The 12,581-nt window shown below is 33.5% G+C and overlaps 1 long non-coding RNA gene across 1 annotated transcript; it reads right to left on the reverse strand.

Annotated features, from left to right (window-relative positions):
• Positions 1 to 2,985: 2,985 nt before the first annotated feature.
• Positions 2,986 to 5,109, reverse strand: LOC125262079. Its single transcript, XR_007183504.1, has 4 exons — positions 4,904 to 5,109; positions 4,699 to 4,775; positions 3,236 to 3,317; positions 2,986 to 3,141 (listed from the first exon to the last, which is right to left on the reverse strand). It is a non-coding gene; the product is annotated as an uncharacterized LOC125262079 (long non-coding RNA).
• Positions 5,110 to 12,581: the final 7,472 nt, after the last annotated feature.

The raw sequence follows: 12,581 nt of genomic DNA on the forward strand, positions 1-12,581 counted from the left end.
TTTTGATTTTTAATTGATTAACAGCACTACTATATAAATGGTACAGTTACATACAAAAACGCATATTACTAGTAGGTGAAAAACAGTATGTGAAAAGTAACCAGATGATCTATTATGTCTGGCAAGATTTTGTGTGCATTTGATGGACACTTTACTGTCTTATAGGGCCACGGGAGAGGATTTGTGAATGGCAGTGAAGCGATGCATCTGATGTGAGTAGGTCACATGACAATTACAACATGGCAAATGTAGTATGTCAAGTGTCACGATCACCATCAGTTCCTGTCAGTTCCCGGACTACATTTCCCACAATCCTCCCTGCCAGTCACATGTTCACTCTACACCAAGCACCTGTTGCCACATACAGCTTAGCACACTACCTGGACTATAAATGACTCACACACACCACCTGATTGCGAAGTCTTGTTTTCCCTGTGATACAATTCTGAGCGTACTAATAACCTGTCTGTCAGTCTGTTACCGTTCCTGCCTGTTACCCGTTTACGATCCTGTGCTGCCTACCCCTGACTGTGCTTTGTATACCGACCTGTGAGTGATATCTGCCTGTCCTGATCTTAGCCTGTATCCTGACTACGACTCTGCCTGTCCTTTGCTGTTCCTATTTGTTCCTGTTTTGACCCTGCCTGTACGACCACGCTTACTTTAAATAAAGCTTGCAAATGGATCTCTGCCTGAGTCCCGTCCCTTCGTTACATCAAGATTACGTTCATTCTATATAGAACTTTTTATTTTTTATTTTTATTATTTTTTTTAGAAGTTATTAAGTAATTACTTGTTTAAAATAGTCTTGTTTGTTGTGGACAGGCAACAAATCTGAAATTGTTGAATCTACTTGAACCAATTGAAAATTGCTAGCTGTATCTAGTTAATTTATACAAACAGGAGGAAAAAAAATCACTTCATCCTGAAAATTTGTACATTGCTTTTGTAAATGGTGCAGGAGCCCATCAATTGCAAAACGGCATTGTTTGCTTCACTTCACAATAAGCAGACACTACTCTAAATAACAATTAAACATTCAGTCATTCGTAATGGGGTAATCAATAGACTAAATGTGGGCAAAGCTTTGCAGTGAGTGAAAAGTGACTACAGTATTTCATCAAATGTATCAAACTGAGACAAATGTTCACAATTTTTAATACTCTGCAAGTATTTGTTTGTATCCCTGTTTTATATTCACTTTTTTTTTTTTTTTTTTTTTTTACATCTATTTTGATCACAATGATCCCATGAAATGGTTAGATGAGATTTCTTTCAAATCTTCCTATATCACCGCAGTAATGACTTTATGAATTTCTTTACTTAAAGATTGATACAATCAAAAGAGAAAACTGCAACCATCTATTACAGTATCGCTACAGTGCACTTAGCACTGCATTTGACATTATCACAAGTTCAGTATGGAGTACCGCAAGGCTCAGTACTAGGACCGTTGCTTTTCTCCCTATACATGCTACCCTTGGGAGATATCAATAGGAAGCATGGCGTTAGTTTCCACTGTTACGCTGACTATATTCTATATTTCTTCATGGCCAGACAAAACATACAAATTCACAAAATTAACAGAATGCATAGTTGATATAAATAAATTGGATGACTAGTAACTTCCTACAACTAAATTCTGAAAAAAAAACTCTGCACATAACCTAGAATACTCTCTAACACTTGATGGCTGCTCTGTCAAGTCTACGTCGTCCGTTAGGAACCTGGGTGTGCTATTTGAAAGCAATCTTTCATTTGAAAACAAATTGCTTTGAAAGCCATTGCTACAGATCAACGAAGACCATGAGACTGCCAACTTCAACTCCCTTCACACCAAATGCTGGTGTAATGTATCCTGATCTTCATGCAGAAGGAACTGGATGAAATATATTGAATAATATAAATCCATAATCTGACTTGTAATGCAGCCTGGAATTAAACCACACCATGTTCCTTCATCTAACCAAGAGAACTGGTCCCTTGACTGATCCTGATTTCTCCTTTTATCTCCATTTTGTCTCCGATGAAGTTTGGGTTCATTGCCACTGTTGCCTCTGGCTTGCTTAGTTTGGGACACTTAAAGCCACAATATGTAAATTTTTGCCACTAGAGGTCACTTATTCAAAACAAAGGTGCCTTGATTTCATGGAATCATGGAATGAGTTGTCTTCACGTCTACAGCCGGTGGAAAAGAATCGGGACGGGACTCGGGCAGAAATCATGTTCATGGATGAGATTATTAATGTTACTGTAGTATGAAGCAGAGCAGGGCCGAATGTATGTATCTGAGACTAGACTGCACCATATCCAGAACAAATTAAACATGCCTTTTTCCAGACATTGGTGAAGAAATTGATTCAGAAAAATGGTCCAGCATTTTGGTGGGGTGTGGTAAATATATAAAAGAAGGGGGAAGTACACTCAATACAAGATTCTTCATAGATACCACCACACACCGGGAAGACTTTACAGGATAAAACTGACGAAGGACAATTTGTGCTGCAAGTGCCAGTTGGAAACTGGTACCTTTTTACATTGTATTTGGGAGTGTACCTTAGTTAAACCATTCTGGAAACAAGTTATAGATGTAAGTTGCTGGTATGGCTCCACAATATCTCTAACACCTCAGCTGTGTTTATTAGGTGACAAGTCTCAATTACCAAATGTTTCTAAGCATGTACTTTCTGTTATGATGGTACGTATTGCAATGGCTAGCAGGATTATTTAGACACTGGAAGACAGTGAAAGCCCCAGAACTGAAAGATTGGGCTGGCGTAATGATAGAAATTGCTTCTTACGAATCTATGCTTAATAGAGTAAATGGTGTCAAAGAGGATGGGTTGTCTCCTTGGGAAGAGTTCTGGACATATATTACAGTAACGACTAGATGAATAGATCGACACTTGGTGATACATCTTGTATTGTACTTTCTTTAATGTTCCAACTGTGCCTGTAGAAATCTTAACCCTGTATTATTATTATTATTATTATTATTATTATTGTGATGTACTTTTTGTTTCCCATTCACCTTCCAAAAAACAATAAATAATAATACAAAACATACCTTTTTCCAAACAAGTTAAAGAGCTGTTTGTAGACAAAAGGATCTTTGAGATACTTAGGTGACATCAGGATTGTCTACAATAACAGGGCAGAGATTTTTTTTATTAGATTTTGTGTCCGATACTTTTTTTTTTTCTTTTCATAAAAACATAAAAGATTAAATATTTACCTTTGTAGCCTCAGGACAATGAACCATGATGACGACATAATGAAAACTGTTCATCCTGTAAACAGGGCCATATTTTTCTCCCCTTAAAAACAAGAACACGGTCACATTGGTGAGAACGCTTTACCAAAATTCCCCTGCCTAGAGCATCAAAAAAAGTTGGCCCTGCCTATATCTATATATTTCTTTAGCAGGCATTTCCTCACTTCAGCTATTCAGTGAAACTGACTGTGTTTTTTATTATAGTTTAGTAAATGTATATATTGATGAAGTGCACAAAAATGACAGAATTGTAAACCATGTTATTTTCCAGCAGTTTCTCAGAAGCTTACATGGCTTGGGAGGGTTACTTTAAAAATTTATTCCGTTACAGTTACAAATTACTTCATAAAGTATTCAGGAACGTAATCCAAGTACCACAATATAAAAGTAATGTAATCTGATTATTTCTTCTCAATTTCTGCAAGTTTTTAAATGTTCCGTACTTTTGAATAGGTCCCAACAAAAAAAAAAATAAATAAATAAATAAAAAAATATATTTAATGTTTAGCATTTTGGTTACTTTTAAAACTAAGCAATCATGTCTCATTTCCACAACTTTGGAATACACAGCCCTGAATATCTTATATATGTAAAGGGCTATACAGACATCTAGTGGTTACAGTATGGTATTACAGATTATTTTTTAGTCCTTTGATAATGAAAGTGTTTTCGTAGGTGGAAGGCAGAGTTTGCACTGTACAACTATGTTGTTTATATTTTCTTCTTTGAAAACAAAATAGCAGCGAAATTTTCATGAATTGAAAGTGTTTTTCCCCGCGTGCAGCATCGTTTCAACTAGTAGCAGTGATTCAAACTGCGTCTGAGGAGATTGTACAAGGGTGTTATTTGCGCATGCACCAGCGGTGGGCTCGCGTGAGTCATCACTGGCAACAGAACCAAGAACTACTGTAAGCAGCGCTTATGATGTTATTATAGCAAAATAATGATTTATTTAGTTTTAAATGAAACCATTGTAATCCTGATAATATTCCCCTTTTTTTTCAAAATGTAACTGTAATCTGATTACTACGTTTTTTTTGACGTAACTGTAACGAATTACAGTTACTGGATTTTTGTATCCTGATTACGTAACGCCGTTACATGTATTCCGTTACTTCCCAACCATATATTGCAATAACATTCAGAATTTCTTAAGCGTTAAGAGTTCAAATAATTTTAGGTAGCCTACTACATATAAAATATTTAAATTGCATGGAATCATTTGACGTTTCAGAGTAAAAATGTTCAACAGTACAAACGAGAGAGAGCAATATCACTAGCCAATCTGTGGGATAGGCTATGATAACACGGTATTACATAACACTTGACATGTTTTGTAGGTGCAAGGTCAAATCAACAAGACATTAGTCAAGTAAATTTTGCAAATAATCTGATGCGTTGACTAAAAAAAGAATTGTTCTTACCATTGAGAAATAAGTCGTGTAGAAGGATTCCCGATTTCATCACTCTATTGAAACTTGGTATATGCCCCAGCAGAAAACTGTCAGAATATCAGTTTTCATGTTAATTTATCTGAGCTTTGATCATAAAAACAGAGACTGACTTATTGCAATACCGTTTATTTAGTTGTATAAAACACAATCATAACAAATCCTTAAAGTTTCTTACTTGTCTCTTGGAGGTCCAGGTATATGATCATATTTCTGATGAACATGTCTAACATACAGACAATATGCAAGAAATGCACTGAAAACAGCAGCGAGCAGGTAAAACATTATATATGAGACCCATTCTGAGATCATGATGGTGCTGTGCAGTAGCGCAGTTTAACGTGCGTCCTGCTATCAAATATCAAACGATTTAATTTCCGGGTCTCTGGACTTTGTTCTGAATGGTTGTGGACATAAGAGGGCAGTACTAGCATTCTTCCAATCCTACTTTCCAAAGGAAAACCAATGTACTGTGAAGAACTGCAAGTTATCTAAATAAGTGTAAACTTTTATGCTGACTGCTAACTATTTCTTTTATTTTATTATTTGACCATTTGCAAACACTTTTATGTCTATAGTCTACTCTAGATCATATTAAATGTTGTTTTAAAAGTTGTCATAGTGACACGTAATTCTTCTCTGGATAAAATGGTAGAAATCAAGTCGACACTGGGCACTTGACACAAAAAATGTTGTCTGAGATGAATACCTTAATGTTTTATTTTTATTTTTTATTTTGTAAATTAATGACATAGCTAAACTGTCCATGATGTAAACCACTGGGAGACCACAGACATGTGGGCGGTAACAATGACTTGTCTGATTGGTCGATGTTGTGTTTAGGATTATGAGTATCCTCCTGCAACCCCACATCCTCATAGGACTTTGCATGTTGGCTTTCATGTGCCCATGTTGGTTATCATATTAATCATATGGCTTTCAATTAAGCACTGAATGATCAATGCACAGAGTTACAAGTCAAAACAAGATGTCATCAATTTCAATCAAGTGCATCTATAGGAGCAGAACAAACTAAAATGGCACGATTTCAGGAGGACCAATTAGCTATTCTGAATAGTTTTCCACATCTTTTGCTTGATTTGTTTTATTCTACCCGGTATGTAATTTAATTTTACAGTTGTTTGTATGGTTTTCAAGTGCTAGTTAAGTAAAATAGAAAATGTGTGTGTGTGTTTGTGTGTTTTTATATTACATTTAGTCCCCACGAGGATAGTAAAACCTGAGATCACCTACATTGTGGGGACCAGCCTACGAGGGAAAAGGGTTAATAAACATACTAAATGATGTTTTTTTTTTTTTTTTTTTTTTTTTTATGTGATGGGTAGGTTTAGGGGTAGGGTTAGGGGATTGCGTTCAGGAATTTACTTCAAATCTGCTTTACTCTTTCCCTGCCACTGACTGAATTTCCTGGCCATCCATGTTTTCACTGTTATACATTAGGGGGCGCTATTACACTTCTTCTGAAAGAGGAAAGAAACACCTGATCAAAACATAAGCTAAGAAGAAACAGAAACAAGCGTTGGAAGATTGCTCATGCAAATGTAAAATAACACGATCATCAACATTATTCAGAAATTAAAACTGCCTAACGTTACCGAATGAAATGTTGAAGCTATGAAGAGGAAACAACTGTGAGGCTTTGGAGGTGTTGATGGACTCAGTCTAGTCTACTCCATCTGTGTTTTGATCATTGTTCTGAATCTCATCCGGATGTAGTCTTTGATAAAAATGTGATTTTCTCAGCTTTTTGTTTAAAATGTTGATTTTTTTTTTATTTTTTATGAAACACCCACATTCAAGTGTTGATAAAAAAAGGATGCATGAAGCTACAATAAAATGTTTTTAAAATGGAAAGAGTTAAAGTACAATTAAAGGTGTATTTCAAGTAAAAAAAAAAAAACTAAAAAAAAAAAACTAAATAGGAACAAAGTAGTACACTTAAAGTGCAAAAATAACTTACAAGTATACTTGCAGTGTAAAACTACTGAACTAGTAGTTTACTCAATATATTAAAGTGTACTTTCATATATTAAAAAATGTGCTACAAGTAATAAAATAGTAAACTACTAGTATACTTTTAAGTTCACTAGTACAGATTCAGTACAAATGAGAAACAGTTGTGAACTAGTTGTGCACTCAAAGTTTACTACTGTTACACTTAGAGTACACTTAAATGTATACTTTATACTAAAAGTGGGCCAATTTAGTCCCAAGCAGTATTGAAATAGTACACTTACAAGTATACTACTAATACATTGACATTGGTATACTTACCACATAAAGTATTCTTAAAATGTACTTGAACATTACTAAAGTATACTTGATAAAATGAATTTCAGAACCAAGGCCAATTGTAAAAAAATTGGTATAGGCTACTTGTTTGGTATACTTGTTTATCCAAGAACTATAGCTAAGAATTAATAGAAATTTATAACAAATAATTTAACCCTAACAAAAAAAGCCTAACATACCCTAGTGAAAAAAAAGTATGCTAAGTATACTTACAGCAAGACTAATTATTAGTATATTTCAAGTGTGTTAATGATTAGTTAAAGTGTGCTATTTTGAAACAACTAATTTTGTACTAAGTATATTTAAGTTGAAATGAAGTAGTATTAAAATACAACTTTAAGTATATTTAGTATACTTATGTGTGCTAAATTGGAACAACTTCAAGTATACTTAGTACACTTTAAGTATATGCCTGTGTAGGGACTAATTACATGCTTGATTAGTGATATTAAAATGTACTTAAGTTTGTGTTATAAGTATACTTTTGTTAAAAGTTTTTTTTGTTATAATATACGTTATAAGTATACTTTTTCTGTTATTTCTTTTATTTGTGTTATAAGTATACTTTATTTCTGTTATGAGTACACTTTGTGTTATAAATACACTTTATTTGTGTTAGAAGTACACTTTATTTGTGATTTAAGTACATTACAAAATAATTACGAGTGTCTTCAGAAAACACAAGCAATATACACTGAATATATTATTTAACAGGTAATAGTATATACTGTATGCTCAATACCTTTGGCTTATTCCAAATACTAAACATTACACACTTTGCAGTCAATAACAATACACTTTGTTATTACTTATACTTTGTATAATATAGTCAACATTTGAAGCGGATCAAAACCTTTAATCAAAGTTGTCCTAAAACCTTCTTCTTATGACAACTTTGCTGAACTTTTTTTTTTGATGCACTTCAAATGTTGACTACTGTACTTACCATGTTTTTCATTAAAGAAAAAAAAAATATTGGACCATGGTAACCCTCTATACACAAATACAAATTACACATTATATTCCATTTTCTGATGAGCTTCTCATTGTGTCTGATGGCACAATGATGACCGCAGAGACCCGTGAAGATCAGCATCTGTTGACAGAATATACCAAAGATGTAAGACAGCATGTTCAACTCTTTATTCACGTTTACAATAGTCTGTCTAAATCCTACATTGAACCAATACTATTTTTGAACAGTAAATGAGGATTAGCAGCAGGGAACTGTATCAGAATGTCATGTCGATATTTTCGGTACATAGTCAAGCATTCAACACTTTATGAATTCATATCGTACAGAATACGGGCCGATTTGACCAATCATATGAATGTTTTGGTGCTGCATACAAACATGTGCCATACACCACCACACACAAACTCAAAAAGGACATATCAAGCCGAAATATCGCTCTCCGTTTGTTAAAGAAAATAAAATAAAGTTTGTTAACTGTTAGACTAACGTTACAACTCACCTCCCATAGCAGCACTTTTCTCCGTTCTTTCAGGATCGCGTAGGCCATTAGATTAGCCGGTTGTCGTCGCCATCACGGTCAGGCTGCGATGTCACTTGATTGAACTGGTCAGAATCCCCAAGATCGATCGATGTATTGCGCTTTCAGTGTTTTATTAAATAAATTATACATTGCGGCATTATACTTCACCTGAGTGACTGAGCGAGGGGATTCAGACGACGACCGTTACGTCAGCAACTCTGATTGGCTGAAGGCAGTGAGCAACAAAATCTGATTGGCCACAGACCAAGTTGAAGAGACATTTGAATTCCGATAAGTTTAACCACTCGACATATTTTTTCGCATTACTTGTGCTGCTGGTATGTTGTTTAATATAGATTTGTGTGTACGATTGTAAAATGATTCTGCCAGTGTAAACTTAATAAACATTTACACATATTTGGAAATTGTATAGGCTACACTGCAGATACTAAATGGGCTTGTAATGCATTCATACTGAAATAAATAGCACAAGTAATATAATGAATTCTAAGGATGAAGAAGTAAACTTAAAAATATACTCAAATTTAACTTTAGATACACTACAACTTCAGGATATTAAATAATGTATTTTTAAAATATACTTTTAGTGCATTGTTACAATGATCATTTTCAGCACACAGTTAAAATATACCTCAAATATATTTTTATAAAGTGACAAAAAAATTGCATGTGTTTTTTGTTGAGTATTACATTTGATACATCAGGATTTTATGGCTCATATAGTATGATATAATATGAAGCTCACACTTGAGGATAGAAACACCACAAATTGTATTCAAAGATATGTAATTTGGTGCACTTGCTGGTATTTATAAGGCAAAAGAGATGAAATTCTGATAACTGGCAATGTAACTAGATAAGATAAGATCTTTATAACAGCACAACAGAACGCTAACATAAAATGCATATAAATATATGTATATATCCCGATATATATATCCCGATAATATGACTAAGTGAGATGATATTTAAACGCATAGTTTTATGATCAGAGCTCTGTAGTTTTTATTGTGGGGGAAAAAACAAATAATGTAAAAATAAATGTTCCTCAAAAGCCTGATGTGATGTGTCATAACTGATACTTGACTTGTCCAAAAAAAAGCTTATGGATAATTAAATAACCCAAGTGAAAATAAAAGTACACTTCCATTATGTACTTAAAGTGCTCTTTTTTGCCCACTAATTTTGTACTTAATATAATAAAAATTCTTCTTTAGTACTTTTTAAGATAATCTTAAGAATAACTAAGTGTTCTCTGATGTACTTTGTGTACCTTGAGACACCATGAATGTGAACTAAAATGTACTTTTAACATACTATCTCTGTATTTTTTTTTTTTTTTAAATATTTAGTTACCACTTATAGCTTATAGCCACTTACAGCACACTTGAACCCATACTGTAAGTATACTACAAGTGGTAACTAAATATATTTTTTTTTAAAGTACAAAAGTATTCCCTGAAAATAGAGCACTTTAAGTATATTATGGAAGACATCCCAAGTGAAAAAAGTATACTTTATTGTATTTTAAATATATTCCCTTTTTCTATAGTACATTGCAAATATACTAACAAAAAATGTACTCTCTTTAAATATATAAAAAGTATATTAGTATCATATTTTCACAATACAACTTTTAACACACTTTAAAATAATTGTACTTTAGTATATTTTCTAAAAAATATATTTTAGAAAAATATACTTGAAGTGTAAGTTCAGTTTATTTTTTAAAAGTGTATTTATTTGCACTTTATAAAAATATATTTGAGGTATATTTTAACTGTGTGCTGAAAATGATCATTGTAACAATGCACTGAAAGTATATTTAAAAAATACATTATTTAATATCCTGAACTAGTAGTGTATCTAAAGTTAAATTTGAGTATATTTTTTAAGTTTACTTATTCATCCTTGGAATTCATTTTATTACTTGTGCTTATTTATTTCAGTATGACTAATGCATTACAAGCCCATTTAAAGGTTCTCTAAGCGATGTCACGCGTTTTTAGGCCAAAACATTTTTTGTCACATACAGCAAACATCTCCTCACTATCTGCTAGCTGCCTGTCCCCTGAACACACTGTAAAAAACGCGGTCTCTGTAGTCTCCACAAGCTCCGAAAATGGAAATAAAAACAAACTGGTGCAGCCTGGACCACGAATCATAATAAACATGCTCCAGCCAATAACCGACAAGAATGATTTTAAATGCGCATTCATGACCGTTTCAGGAAGCACAGAGGGGAGGGTGAGGAGGAGGAGGAGGAGGGAGGGTCTAGCTAGCTTCTGTTTTGTTTGACAACACTTCGAACATCAACAGGAAGTTACTCCACCCAGGATCGCTTAGAGCACCTTTAACAGATGCGGTTCTTCTCGAGTTTCTGCGGTCACTGCCTCTGTGTAAGCGGCCATCAAACACAATAATGAGAAGCTCATCAGAACATGGAATATAATGTGTCATTTGTATTTGTGTATAGAGCAGTGGTCTCAAACTCAATTCCTGGAGGGCCACAGCTCTGCACAGTTTTGATCCAACCCTAATCAAACACAACTGATCCAGCTAATCAAGGTCTTCAGGATTACTAGAAACTTCCAAGCAGGTGTGAGTTGGAGCTATACAGTGCAGAGCTGTGGCCCTCCAGGAATTGAGTTTGAGACCACTGCAGAGGGTCACCATTGGTCCAATAATTTTTTTTCTTTAATGAAAAACATGGTAAGTTTTGCTGAATCTATGTTAAGTTTAAATAAAAACCATGGATTTGTTGAAATATGTCTCTTCATTAGTGATGTTGTTACATTTTATTTTAATGGCCTTGAAAACAAATGCATTTAACTTTGGGAAAATGTGTTAAACTTGTCCTAAGAAGGTGGTTTTAGGACAACTTTGATTAAAGGTTTTGATCCGCTTCAAATGTTGACTATATTATACAAAGTGTAAGTAATAAAGTGTATTGTTACTGACTGCAAAGAGTGTAATTTTTAGTATTGGGAATAAGCCAAAGGTACTGAGCATACAGTATATACTATTACCTGTAAAATAATATATTCATTGTATATTGCTTGTGTGTTCTGAAGACACTCGTAATTATTTTGTAATGTACTTAAATCACAAATAAAGTGTACTTATAACACAAAGTATACTTATAACACAAATAAAAGTATACTTATAATACAAATTAAGTACACTTCAATATCACTAATCAAGCATGTAATTAGTCTCTACACAGGCATATACTTAAAGTGTACTACTTGAAGTTGTTCCAATTTATCACACAAAAGTACACTAAATATACTTAAATTGTGCTATTTTGAAACAACTAATTTTGTACTAAATATATTCTAGTTGTAATTAAGTTGTATTAAAATACAACTTTAAGTTAACTAATCATTAACACACTTGAAATATACTAATAATTAGTCTTGCTGCAAGTATACTTAGCATACTTTTTTTCACTAGGGATTTTTTGAATTACCCTTATGAAAAAGAAGTATACTTCAAGTTCATTTTATCAAGTATTGTGACAGGTGCATAGCCCACCTCACATGTTTAGCCTTACCATTGTGTTTGATTTGATGTTTAATTTAATTTAATTTAATATGGTTTGTTACTTTTATTTTAATCCCCTTATTACAAGAAAAACACAGGACAAGTTTAATAAGTTAACAGTTTATTAAAATCTTGAATGTATAGAGGAGTGCACACTTCTTATATTCTTTGCTGATTCATTTTACCTGAGTCCTAGATTACCTGAGTCCATGGAGTGACGGCCACATTCCATGTGGCAGCAGACAAAGGGAGAGGCGGTGTTTCAATTCCCTCATTTGTCCTGTGCCAGAGGAAGTTGGCATCATGTTCTGAGTTAGAGGGGATCTTTTGTGTTATGTTATTTTGTTATGTCATTTAATTTTTTTTGTTGGTTTGAGGATTTTCTTTTCTTGTATTTTAGGTAAATGATTGTGTTATGTTAGGTATGATGGTGTATATTTTGTAATTTGGTTTGTGTTTATTTGGTAAAGTTGTTATTTG

The sequence above is a fragment of the Megalobrama amblycephala genome, unplaced genomic scaffold (genome assembly GCF_018812025.1).
Source record: "Megalobrama amblycephala isolate DHTTF-2021 unplaced genomic scaffold, ASM1881202v1 scaffold590, whole genome shotgun sequence".
NCBI classification, from domain to species: Eukaryota; Metazoa; Chordata; class Actinopteri; order Cypriniformes; family Xenocyprididae; genus Megalobrama; species Megalobrama amblycephala.